The sequence below is a fragment of the Pomacea canaliculata genome, linkage group LG7 (genome assembly GCF_003073045.1).
Source record: "Pomacea canaliculata isolate SZHN2017 linkage group LG7, ASM307304v1, whole genome shotgun sequence".
NCBI classification, from domain to species: Eukaryota; Metazoa; Mollusca; class Gastropoda; order Architaenioglossa; family Ampullariidae; genus Pomacea; species Pomacea canaliculata.
The window spans coordinates 13050254-13062094 of record NC_037596.1 but is presented as its reverse complement, the minus strand read 5'-3'; the positions used below and the strand labels follow the sequence as shown (position 1 = coordinate 13062094).

The 11841-nt window shown below is 34.6% G+C and overlaps 2 long non-coding RNA genes across 2 annotated transcripts; both read left to right on the top strand.

Moving 5' to 3' along the window:
* The first annotated feature begins 717 nt into the window (after nucleotides 1–717).
* LOC112569694 lies at nucleotides 718–2598 on the top strand. The gene is made up of 3 exons (XR_003100509.1): nucleotides 718–955; nucleotides 1371–1744; nucleotides 2337–2598. It is a non-coding gene; the product is annotated as an uncharacterized LOC112569694 (long non-coding RNA).
* A 1867-nt stretch (nucleotides 2599–4465) lies between these two features.
* LOC112569692 lies at nucleotides 4466–11430 on the top strand. Its single transcript, XR_003100507.1, has 4 exons — nucleotides 4466–9212; nucleotides 9620–9998; nucleotides 10306–10584; nucleotides 10692–11430. It is a non-coding gene; the product is annotated as an uncharacterized LOC112569692 (long non-coding RNA).
* The last annotated feature ends 411 nt before the right edge of the window (nucleotides 11431–11841 follow it).

The window sequence follows — 11841 nt, the reverse complement described above, 5'->3', positions numbered from 1 at the left end:
TGCTAGAGAGACTTATAGATGATCAGTTAATTAGAGTTACGTTACAATACATTTATTTTAATATTTTATTAATGACCATAATGAAAATAAAGATGGGAAAAATTGTCTTCTCACCCTAAGGATTTTATAGAAACATCCTTCCAAGTAAAATAATTGACACTTACAGAAAACATCTACAGAGAGATTCTCGCAAGTCGTGTGTTTGAACTCCTCACACTAACGGGATGAAAGGAAATGAACAGCTTAATTATTCTCTGATGAAAAATAATCATCAATATCATCATCGAAAATGTAGAGTAAAGAAATTTATTTTTTGCTCCCAGATTTTATAATGGGCATGAAACACATGATTTTGTCTTTTAAGGCAAGCATTTGACTCTAAAGCACAGTTTAAATAAGGTATGAATTTGAACAGGCTTATTTTCGCCTTACTCAATGATAATCAAATTAGAGATCAAAAACCTCAAAAGAATTTGTGCAACTTTTCTTTCTTTGGAAATTGCCACTTCAAAATAAAATCTCTCACTTTGCGAATACAGAAAAACAACAGCTGAACTTCCGCAATTCAAAAGAGCATTTGAATAAGAAGAATAATGGAGACCAACAAAGGAAAAGGCAAGGAAAATAGCAGCAGTGTTTGAGATAGAGCAATGTATTTAGGTGCTTTGAGTATGTTTCCTGTTTAAGAGCTTGCTCATAGGCGCAGATGTAATGTGCTCTAGTTTTCAACAAAGATTATATTGGTAATACACATTGATACATTGAACGAATAAGGAAATTTTAAACTTTAGCTGTTTCGAAACAGAAATATCTGCAGTTCCCAATAAGCTCTTTCTGTGTCAATACCATTTACTGAAGTGTGCAACAGATACACTGAACATGAAGATCTTAGTCAAACTTGGCTGTGTCTTATTGATACTTCTTACACTGACAACAGAAGTGCTTCTTTTGACTTGTAAGAGCTTCTTAAGATTTTAGTGTTTTTAACAAATTTTCTTTAAATTTAGACTGATAAAGTTTTATCAATTATCAGAATGATTGTTTTCTTCATTTCCCTAGTCACAATTTTGATAAGCAAAAGCTGAAGATAGTGAAATACGTAGGTTAGATTACCATATTTATTTTAAGATTGTTTTCTACTTTGAGTATAAATATTAAAACGATATTCTAATAAAACTTTAATAGGTGAAGACATAGTAAATTCTCTCCAATACTCTGACTTTTACAATAATGTTTGTTGTTTTGTCAATTTTTTGGTCAAAATTCTGTCATATTGAAATCAACGTGTTTGAATTGCTGGGGATTTCTATTATTGATACATTCTCTTTGTTCTTCCTGAATAGTGGAATAAAACTATTATTTTCTTTCAGGTGGAGAATCTAATTTTGATAAAATCCTACGACAGCAGGAAAATGGATTTACAAACATCAGTTATACCATCAACCTTGCACGGCAAGCTCTCTTTCTTCAGAATTGTTTTACATCTATGAGACTTGTGATGATAATAGGAAAGAAATTAGCTGCACCTTTGAATGGAGAGAGAACAGTAGCAGCAGATTTGGGAAGGTGTTAGGTAAAAGGACAGGTGTGATTTGTTTCGGGGAGAAACGAAACCCCAGAAGCTCTGTGGCTTTCGATATTCACATTTCTCAGGTCGCCACGAGGTCACTCACTGTTATGAAGCTTTACCCCCCGGGAGTAAAGAAACCCCTACTAACACGGATGATACGTGTTGAGGTGCTCTGTAAGTAAGAACAAACATCTTTAAAATGTCAGACATATTATGATTGTATAAAATAATTCTGTTTATTGGTCTTAGATATGTCCCTTAAATAGAAGTAACCCAACAAAGTAAATTATTGTAATTACTGTATATATCGAATTATGTTGTAGAAATCTTCAAACAACTGATAGTTTTCAACCTTCTAAGGTAATATCACTATAGAAGTCTTTCGCTGTATCTTAATCAACTCTGTTAATAGCACGTTCTTTTTTTGGTGTTTGTGTGAGTTACTGCAGCAGCTTCTACAGTATGTAATTTATTAAGTGTGTGTGTTCATGAACAAATAACTAGTTTTGTCTGCCCTTTGTAAATTATACTTCGTGTGAGAGAAGTGCATGTCCAAATTAAAGTTTATGGAATAAATAAATGAACTCAAAACAATCAACACATTGATAACAGCATGGGCAGTGAATAGTGGAATGGAAATATCCAAAAATACAGTATATAGTAATTGCTAGAATTCGCTAACAGCCGAATGCAGCGAAAACCTCATGCTTGTTTCTTCTTTCTCGCTTATCTGTACCTTCTTTGGTGTGGTTGTGTGTGTGTCCAGATCCACCCAACATCACCAGTCTGACTGTGGAAGGACAAGAGGCTAATAACGATTATGTCGTTGACCAAAGTAAGGAGGTGAATGTTTCCTGCTTTTATAAGCAAGGGAATCCTCCAGCCTTCGTCTATCTGATGGATAAACATGGAACTGAACTGAAATCTTCACACGAAGGAAGCTTGAGCCACTCTCTTACTGCCCAGTGTGAAGATGACTGGCCGGTAGTCAGATGTGAAGGCAACGGGACCTGCAAAACAATCCGTGACATTCCTCGTCAGATGTAAGTATACTGACAGCTACTTTGATGTATGGTATATAATAATGAGCTCCTGCTTCTTATTTATTAATAATGAAAGTATCCAATAGTATGTGATCCTATTAATCTACAAGATTTCATGACAATTTATAAGAATAAGAGAAAATGAGTATTAACTCTCATTATTCTGAATGTTTAAGGCATTCTGTAACTTTGTTGTTGTTGGTTGTGTTGAAAAATACTTGCCAATTAAATATAAAGATATTGCAAAAGTAGAGTTGTTGTATACCAAACTTAAGATAAATAAACATTTGTGACATTAAAAAGAAAATGTCAAATACCCCAAATTGAAATATCTTTATTTATGAACAATAATTGTTAGCGTGGTATGCTAAATGCCAATGATCAAAATTCCTAAGAAGCAGTAATTTTAGCCTTGAGACAATACAATTTAGGTGTAAAATTTCCTTCAAATGCCACAATGTTACTAAGCTTTAATTACAGTTGCCTAGGCTGTTGCTATTTAAATGTACATTCTGTTTTGTTAGCCTCCGCTGATCTATTTTGGGTTATCATACAAAAACTTTCTTTCCAAATGCAAAACGATGACAAAAATTAATGAAGTCTTATACATGCAACCACAGTGACATTTCGTTTTGTAAAAGTTATTGTATGATGCGTTATTTGAGACGTTATTAGTAACTGTCAGCAATTACTAAAAGTAAACAAGAATTCAACTTTCGTGTCTTTGTCACGAACAGTGGTTGCATTGTTTAGAGAGATAAAACTATTTTCTTTATCTTTTTACATATTTTCTTCACCAGACATAACAAAAGAGTCCTCCTCTGAATTAAAAGCTTTAGATTCAGCACCAGAATTGGACATCTTTAAAGTAAAATTTGAAATAAAACCAAAGAACCGCTTCCAACCAACGTGGGGGGGGGGGGAATTTGTTTTACGCCGTGTCAGCAACTAAGGCTATATTACGGCAAGGCAGCCAGCCCTGTAAACAGATGCCACGTGCAGAGAAAGAACAGCGTGCCCGAGACGAGAAATGAACTCTGGGCAGCCAACCTTCACTGTATTGGTGACAGGCGTTAAGGTTAACCGTTGCGCCACCGGACCGCTTTCCAAGCAACGTGAGAAAAGACGGGAAAACCTCGCGGTCCTTTGTGTCATTTTCTTATTAGTTTTACACACATACTGTTTTTTTAAAAAAAAGTTACTTCAATACAGTTATTACAAGCTGTAATCAGTATGTACTCCTAAAGTTATAAAATAACTTTGAACGTAATATTTAAAAATAAACTGCTATTAAATAGTAGGCGGAATTCATGTATTTTCAAAATCGAGGGCGCTTAGTGAGAGTTAAACATTAGGAGAAAGAAAGAGGGAAAAAACACATACCCACTGCTTCTTAGTTCCTCTTTTTCATAGTTTGAACAAACTTATATTACACTTGACGCACTATAAATATAAATACCAGGTTACGTAAACACCGAATTTTATTTTATCATACATTCGACTAAGCTTTCTTTCTCCCTATTTTTCTATCTATCCTTATGTGTTTCGTGACTTGTAGGAGTCGAGGCAAAAGAGTCTTTCGCCAAATCATGATGAAAGACAATAAGTTATAATAAACTCTGATAGTACTTCTAAGGTAAAGAAAATTCGTCAATAGCTATAAATGTTATTTGTGTTTAAACCTTTATATATCCATAACTGTTGTGCTTTTTAAATTCTGACTCATGTTCATTGTGAAGCTTAAACACTTTTTAATTCTTATTGATACAGTGCACATTTTCTTCCATGATAGTAGTTAGAGTTATCTCACCTCAAGCAAACATATATTTTATTGTTGCAGGCCCTCCTCAGTTTGACGAAAAGTCTACGAAAATTGTCAGTCTTACTTTCGGTAAGGCAATGTTTCGTGTAAAGGCTTACACGACAGAAGTCACTGAAGATGTTTCTTAACATCAGTGTCTTTCAAAGATAACACCAGTAGGAAAGTGATCTGTGCCCTGGAGGGCCGAACCACCTGATCTCATCCTGTGGGTGGGACTAGCAGAGAAAATCAGCAGCTTCCATGGAAACTGGACGTTGACTCTTAGCGTAATAAAGAAGGTTCTTCCAGCACAACATTTAGTGTTCTAGACAGTAAGTACCCAACATTATTTAAAGAAAAAAAAAAAAACTTTCAAGTGTACAAATGCAATTGATTTATAGAAATGATTGCATTTTTGTATGGAATACAGAGTATATACATACACACACTTGTTTGTCACAAAAATATTTAGTGTAATATAATGTCAATAACCAAATCATCAGGATTGATATTGATACCATCCAGTCTTGAGAGTTTGAGCTGATGATAATATTTACGACAATATGTTACTGAAGTGTTTATGTTTACAAACGTCAATTCTTTTAGTGCACGATGAAGGTTTTCATACATGTATCTGGAGAAAAGAAGGGGTGAAGTTTTTAAGATTTGGGTAAATAGTATTTTGCGTTGAGTTTTGCCCAATTATTAGATACGCTAGTCCTTTCATAAAAACTTTAAATACCAACATTTATAGCAGAGCATACGAATAACAGAAACACATTCGATATGTTAATGAAATTAAACAATAAACAAACCTACATAGTCCTAGCAGTCTAAATTGCAATCAGTAATGCAGCAGTATAAATCCAATTTCCCGATCTTACTGTTAGCTTCCTTTTATGAAATATCCGTTTATCCATGAGGTATGCATTGTCGAAAGAAAACATCATCGGACGGGATTTTAAAACCACATAAAGTTACAGATATACTGACAAGACTAGGAATAATTAAAAATTTTAAGAGTATGGATGGATGTCGGTTTATTGTGTAGTTATAATTACGTTTATTACGTAACGCGATTTGTCACCTTCACTGTTTATCTGATAACTGTCACCGATGTGCTCACTTGCTGGACATGTCCGTTACTATTGAATGACGTCAACGAGAATGAAGTATATTAAAAACTTTCTTGAGATGTTTTTGCACGGCGGACACGAAGAAACAAAAGGAATCAACAAAGTAAGGTATGGTTACATTTCAATAAGATAAGTAAAAGATATTAGAACAGTTTTGTGTACATTGTAATTTTCACGTACGAAAAAAAGCGCACCTGTCTAAGCTTGCCCACACTCACGAGCGCACAGAAAGAAAAGTCATCTTTGTGTCACACAAAGTTACAATTCTTTGTTCATCATCAGGACCTTTATATCAACAACAGCTGCACAAGGTGAGATTCAAACTGGGACGTTAAAAGGAAAGAACAGTAAGTTCAGTGTGGAGGTAGGAATGGCAACATTAATAAAAGTGTTTCCAATACACTTATGTTTTGAGAGAGATAGAAATTGTTACACATTAATCGGCTCCCTTAACAATATATTAAGAGAAGAGTATATTTTTATGTTGCACAGATCGTGAGTTCATTAAATTTGGAAAACCAAAATGGATAAAAATACTCCGTTCTTTATAGCTTTGGAAGACTTTATTTTCAGGTTACACATCCCATACGTCCATCTGCCAGTCTCTTTTTTATTTCCTTATCTGTAAGTGTAATTGAAGGGTATTATAAGGAAATGTATGCTTTTAACTCGCATTCATTGCATCTTTGTTACAACAAGAAGCTGAAGCTGCTACTCAAGCTGTGAAGCAAATTAAATATGTACCCAGAACATGTGCCCACGTACCTAGTAATGGCAAAAGGAATGTCCGACAGTAGGATGAGTGTAAGCCAAGAACGAAACATAATGAACAATTTTTCCAGAACCCTTTAAGTAATTGCAGTAAGAAAACTATAAGAAACTTAAAGTATTTTGTTTAGTTTTACTGCTATAAACAAGCAACTTGCAGCATATAGAACAACCCAGACAGTACAGGGTGTTTGGTCAACATTGGCTCAGTGCTCTCGGTGTTGGTTATATTTTATAATTTATCTATATTTTTGTTTCTTGCTAGTTTTTTTTCTTCTAGGTGCTCATTGATTTATGAATTAAACACTCGAAAGGAAAAAGATTGAACTGTTTCCATAGGAGCTTCCACCTCTTATAAGTCATATCGTATCCTCCCCAACGAGCGGAAATAGCTGGTTGGCCAGTTTACTTTGACTCTAGACAAACTCCAAACTCTTGTACATTTTTAGGTAAAAAATTTTGTTGTAAATCTGTTGTTTTACAGAATCAAGTGCGGAATTTCTCTGACAAAATCGAATTCAACCAGACTGCTGGTTTGCCTAGTGTCAGGTAAAAGTGCATGCCCTGGAAACAGGTACCATGGGTATAGTTCTTTGTTATGTGATCACTTTTTCTTACCCAAGTTCAAAAGGTTATAATTAAATCTGTATTAACATGTATTAACATGTAAATTTTTTTAGATGTTCAGAGAGCATTTATGTGAGAGGCTTCATTGCGTGGTAGTTAATGCTATCAGCAGATATGATATTATAGGGATGGTAAAGGATGATTAAGAAGAGGATTAGATTCTTCTATACCCTGGAGACAGAAAACATATTTATTCCAATTTAACTGAGGTTGAAAAAAACATTTGGAAATAAAGATATAGAGAGGTATATATATTTATCTGAAGGAAGGAATTAAAATGTCCCATAAAACGGCCATAAATCTGACAGGCCCGTGAGGCAGAGTATGCAACTTTTTTCCATTGAACTGTATAAGTAATTAGTCATCAGAGCAGGAGAAGGGACTGTGTTGTCTACCTCACAAAATCGAAAGTTAAAATCACCAGTCTACTGAAATCCAAACAATTAAACTAAGTATAAGCCTTCTCAGTGAGAATTAATGAACACGGACATTTCTTCCAAGTACTAACAACAATGGAGTGTGTGTGCTCAAAAATGACAGGAAGCAGATGGATGCTGCTTACTTCCTCCTAGAGTCTCTGCTACAGAGTAGATTATTAATGGTCATTTCATTTTACTTTAAAATGCAGTTTAAGTTTTATTTATTTATTTTTCATGATTTGTCCTCTCGCCATAGTACTTGTAGAATTATCCTTCTTAAAACAACAACTGATTCCAGAGAGCACTTGAAGTCTGGAATGAATAAAAATAAACACGGTTTTTTGTTCTTTGCTAAGACGCAATGATCATCAAAATAGAGATGAAGAACCTCACAGAATTTGTTTTATGACAGGTAAGAGTACAGGTGATTATCTGTTGAGGCAAGTGAATGAAGTTAGACTATACGAACTTGTAAGGCTTTCGAATTAAGTTGCAGACGCTCCAGTGCTGAAATTGTCCTTCCTTCCGAAATTTCTCCTTGAAATTAAAATCTCCATTTCGCGAACGTAGAAAAAAAGTTTGGAGGGACAATGACAGCTGAGCTTCAATTTATTTTTGATTAGCATTTTCTAATGAAGGCGTTTGAATAAGAAGGAATACGCAGACAGAATAAAGATTAAAAACTTGACAGGGATGTGTAAGACTGTGCATTGGTTTTAGGGCGCTCACAGTATGATAGTATTTCCTGCTTCAGAGATGGGCAGCGATGGTTTGACAGCAGATTTAATGTCCACCTCGCCAGGATTATTCTTGTATTAATCTCCTGCGAACACAGGGATGTCTTCTAAAGTAGAGTCAGGCCTTTCGGTATCCTGTGGGAAGGAAGTTGACCATCTGCATTCAATTGAAACACTTTAGAGTTTGGTCTCTGAAAAACTTAACTGTTTAAAGTATTGATGCTTCCCTGTTTTTCGTACTCTTAACCGGTGACATGTGCTATCAATCGTCTAGAATATTTATAGTTTAAACAGTGTACTTAAAAGTTTTAGTCATCAAAAACTCTGAAAAAAACGTGTCACAATCCTTTCAAAATGATCCCCAACCTTATCCCTATATTTATTTAGTTTGGAAAACTAGCACTTATTTTATTTGTGTAACTGAGCACACTTTTGGGAATAATTAGCCACTAGGATTAATAAAGTTGGTCATTGTCATTCCATCCATCCATTCATCTGAATGGGACATTCATCCCACTATTAGCACATTAATTTATAGAAACATTATAAAGTGCATTGTGATAGTAAAAGCTCTGCTCTTTGACACGGCCTTTATTTGAACTCCGAAAGTGTGAATAATGAGAATGTACCCCAGCATGCATCCTAGTATTTACTGTAATGTGTCTCAGTTTATGTTGTTGAATGCGCTGTCGGTCTCTGCATCATTATGTCACATGAATCCCTAGCATTATTTATTGTGAGATAATACCTGTAATTTTCCTTAAAAAATAAATAAAGGCGCTCTTCTGCTGAAAAAAAGTAGATAACATTGTAAAATTGAAAGCACAGGAGGATTGCTATGCTAGCTGTTCATTGGCATGGGCGGAATGTGCACTAGTTTTCAACAAAGGTGACATTGTTAATACACATTAATTACAATAATACCTACAAGGAAATTTAAACTTTAGGTACCTCGGAACAGACAAGTCCGCATTTCTATATAAGGTCATTCTGCCAATCCCAATTACAGAAGTGTAAAGACACTACACCCGAATATGAAGTTCTTCAATCAAAATTCACTGTGTCCTATTGATGCTTCTTACACTAACAACAAAGGTGCTTCTTTTGACATGTAAGAGTTTTTTCCTAAATTTGTGTAGTTGCGTTTTAAGAAATTTTCTTTAACTTTTGATTGATAAAGAGTTGTCAATTGTCAGAAATTCTAGACAATAAAAACTAACGACAGTAAAATAAGAGGCTAGACTTAATTCAGAAAAGCTAATTTTAGAACGACTTCAAAACTAAATGTAAAGATTAAAATGACATTTTAATATCATGTTAACATGTGATGAAGAAATATATTGTGTTATATAATAATATTGTTCAGATTTTTACAATCATACTTCTATTTTCTTAGATTCTTGGTAAAAAAAAAAACCCAATTATTTAAATTAATGGGGATTTCTGTTTTGGTACTTTCTCTGTAAATTATGTTTAAAATTTTTAAACATTGGAAGAGAAATACTATTTTTGTTTCAGGTGGAGAATCTAATTTTAGCGAAACTCTGCATCAGAAAGAACATGGATTCATAAATATCAGTTATACCATCGAGCTGACCGCAAGCTTGGTGTCGTCAGACTCGTTTACTTACATCTATCAGACTTGTGATGACAATAAGAAAGGACTCAGCTGCACCTTTGAATGGAGAAAGAACAACAGCAGCAGATTTGGAAAGGTGTTTGGTAAAAAAACAGGTGTGATTTGTATCGGGGAGCAACGAAACCTGAGCAGCTCTGTAGTGACTTTAGATATTCACATTTCTCAGGTCGTCACCAGGTCACTGACTGTCATGGAGCTTTCCCCCCTGGGAGTGAAAGATGCCCAAAATAACACGGATAATGCGTGTTGAGGTTTTGTGTAAGTAAGAAGAATCCTAAAGATGTCAGTCATAATACAATTGCATAAATTAAGGACATATTATCTCAGGTATGTGCCTTTCATAGAAACAAATAAATTAAATTAAGTGTAATTATTATGTACATCGAAATCTTATTTTTTAAAAAATTCAGCCATTTGATTGGAATACCTTTAGCTTTCTCAGATAATATCACTTTAGAAATCTATCGCTGTATTAAGTTATTTAATATTTTTATGACTAGGGTGGAATAAGAATGATTGTTTGAAAATATAAGGCATGCTTGCGCGCTTGTGTGTGTGTGTTCAGATCCACCCAACATCACCAGTCTCACTGTGGAAGGACAAGAGGTTAACAATGATTATGTCGTTGACAAAGGTAAGGAGGTGAATGTTTCCTGCTTTTATAAGCAGGGGAATCCTCCAGCCTTTTTTCATCTGTTGAATAAACATGGAACTGAACTGAAATCTTCACACGAAGGAAGCTTGAGCTACTCTCTCACTGCCCAGTGTGAAGATGACTGGCCGGTAGTCAGGTGTGAAGGCAACGGGACCCTGCAAAACAGATCCGTGACATTCCTCGTCAGGTGTAAGTATACTGACTTGTTTTGATATGCATTGTATAGCAATGAAATTTTGCTTCTTATTCTTTAACAATGAGAGTATTCAAGGATATGAAATCCAATTTATCTACAGGTTTTTATGAAGATGTATGAGTACAAATGAGTGAGTATTTAGTGTTAGAAGAGAGAAAATGAAACAGCATCTTGGTGAATGCTTTGTATATTATATTTTCTGTGCTGTATATCATTTACTGTCTTCCCTTCTGTATCCGCCACCTTTCCATCATCGAATCATTTAAACGAGCACTATCATCACACACGTTTTATAAGCATTACACTAGTGTTAATCCATTTTCTAACCTTTTCTTTCAGTTTTTTCTGCTTAGTAGTTGTTAATAGTTGTGATTATTGAGTAGTCTGCATGCTCGTCTATATCTGCAGATTTATTAAACTGTTGCTTTTTACTGTTTGTTCCCTGATTCGTCTTTGCTTCTTTCATGTTTACTTTTATTTTATGTCTACACTGTTGTTTCTTCTTCGGTCCTTTGTATGCTGTCCATGTCTCCTTCTCACTAACTGAGAGCATGCTTCTTCGTGAGCATAATCAAGCGTTAAATATATCACTTTCTTCTTATTAATCTTCTAATTAATAAGTTTACAAAATTAAAAGGTTGTTTACAGAAATGAATTTCGTAGGTGTGTTTGAGCCTTTAGAGATACATAAATATCAGGCCTTATACATTCTAACCCATGTGGAATGCTGTGTTATGTGACCTAAAATACTGTTTGATTCTATATTGCTCATACATGTTTTGTTTTATAATAGTAATTAATTTCATCTTACCTCTGTTAATTATTTAATTTTTTTTTAATTTCGCAGGCCCTCCACAGTTTGCTGAAAAATCTACAAAACTCGTCAATCCTGCCTTAGGTATGGCAACATTTCGGGTCAAGGCTTACAAGACAGGAATCCTGAAATGTTTTTTGACACCAATGTCTTTAAAAGATAACACAACAACGGAGGTGAACTGTGTGCTGAATGGCGAACCACCTGACCTCATCCTATGGGTTAGCCTCGAGAAGGAAATCCGCAATTTCCATGGAAACTGGACGCTGACTCTTCGTAATAAAGATGGTTCTTCCAGCACAGCATTTAGTGTCTTGGACAGTCCAAGTAAGCACAGAATTTTTTTAAAGAAAAATAGTCTATGAAAATGGAGCTGTAGGCCAAGTGTACAAATGTAAATAATTTATAAAATTGATTGAAAAGAAGTGAAAGTATA